Raw genomic sequence first — 1,771 nt, 5'->3', positions numbered from 1 at the left:
CATACAGTCTTGGGAGTCTCGCACGTACTTTTGAGTTGCCTCTGTAGTAGAGTACAGGGTCTAGTGATCATATCAACCTGCATAGGGGGGTTATGCACAAGCACTGGTGGAGGTGGGAAATGTAACATATTAAGGTCGTGTAAGGTGATTATATAAAGGAGTGTCCCTAGTAGGACAGTGTAGAGCGGTGGAAGATACACTTCGTGTGCGTGTAACTAGATGTAGGGCGGACCGTAGATAAGATGATATGTCTGCTGCTGTCAAAAACTAAGTTCATAAGGATGTATAAGAGGGTGCGCTAAAGCAAATGGACACCTTGCATTTCTTGTGGTTGGTAAGGGTGAGCTGGGTCAGTTTGTGGTGACTGGCTAGGAGCAGCTCTGCAATTGCGAGCTAAAGGTAGATATAGTAAAAACAACTTTCCTGCTGTGGGCAGGAACAGAATAGCAGTGGCAGTGAGGTAAGGCAGTTTGAAGCAAATTAGGAGCAACTTACTACTATAGGCTAGAACATAATTGCAATGATAATGAGCTAAGCAATTTAAAACAGACTAGGCTCAACCTTCTGCTGTGGGCTAGAATGGGTTTGCAGAAGCGGTGAAATACAACAATTTGAAACAAACTAAGAGCAACTTTCCTATTGTAGGCTAGAACGTATATATATATATATATATATATATATATATATATATATATATATATATATATATATATATATATATAATATATCAGTGAAAAAACTTTGTTAAAGGGACATTATGGTTAAGGTGTGCTACTAAAAACCTATGAAATTCAGTGAAAAAACTTTGTTAAACGGACATTATGGTTAAGTTGCGCTACTAAAAATCTATGAAATTCAGTGAAAAAACTTTGTCAAAGGGACGTTATGATTCCAAGTAAAACCGAAAAACCCTTGAAATTCGCCAGTTATGGTAAGCTAAGCAACCATAACTTGCGCCACCACCGTGCACTGCTAAGACTAACACCCAGGACATCAAAGATGACATCACAAATGTCTTTACCTTCCTTTCCCCTCCTCTCCTAGTGTGTCGTGTACAAAAAACCAAAAAAATACAAAATATCAAAAATCAAAATAAAATAAGGCTCTTTTCAGAGCCGCCTTTCACCGTTAAAAAATAGAAGTGAAAATAAATGAAGCAGGGCCCTGTGTTTTTTAGAAGTCCGCGGACAGTTCGCGAACATTTAAAAAATTGGGTTGCTACCCCATTACAAATATTGCAATTTTCTCTGGGAAGAAGTGGTGGCTCTGAAAAGAGCCTTTGGGTGGTGTTTGTAAGTAAATGCTTAACACCTACTTCAAAATGGTTGTTGTAATTCCAAAAAAGGTTGCAATGCATTTTGTACATTTCTCAGAAAAATCTGATTGCCAGCATAAGTAAGATGGACTCCATCTCTGCGAAAAATGTATGTACTACGAAACATAATATTTTCATTGTGAAAAGAGGACATGCCAAAATCTGTTAGAAAGGCACAAACAGCCTTATTAACATTGGGCCTTACTTTTTCCATTTGTGGACCAAATGAAGAAGAATGAAGCCACATTTGTCTCTGCGCAATCCGTGAAAATATCACTTGAGAATTAGGAAACATGTCCATTACCTTCCAAGTCCTTCTTTCATAGCAAATTGCAAAAAAATTCCAGTCACATGTCCTAAACTGTTCCCTCCACAATGAATTACAATTATGTCTGGATGTTGCTCTGTCTCCAAAGTAGCACAGAGAGGTAGCAAGTCCAACCACTTCATTCCACG

Source organism: Ambystoma mexicanum, assembly GCF_040938575.1.
Source record: "Ambystoma mexicanum isolate Mex_15411 chromosome 12 unlocalized genomic scaffold, UKY_AmexF1_1 Mex_chr12_unloc.2, whole genome shotgun sequence".
Classification (NCBI taxonomy): Eukaryota; Metazoa; Chordata; class Amphibia; order Caudata; family Ambystomatidae; genus Ambystoma; species Ambystoma mexicanum.
The sequence above is the reverse complement of the archived record's forward strand: the minus strand, read 5'-3'. Positions refer to the sequence as shown.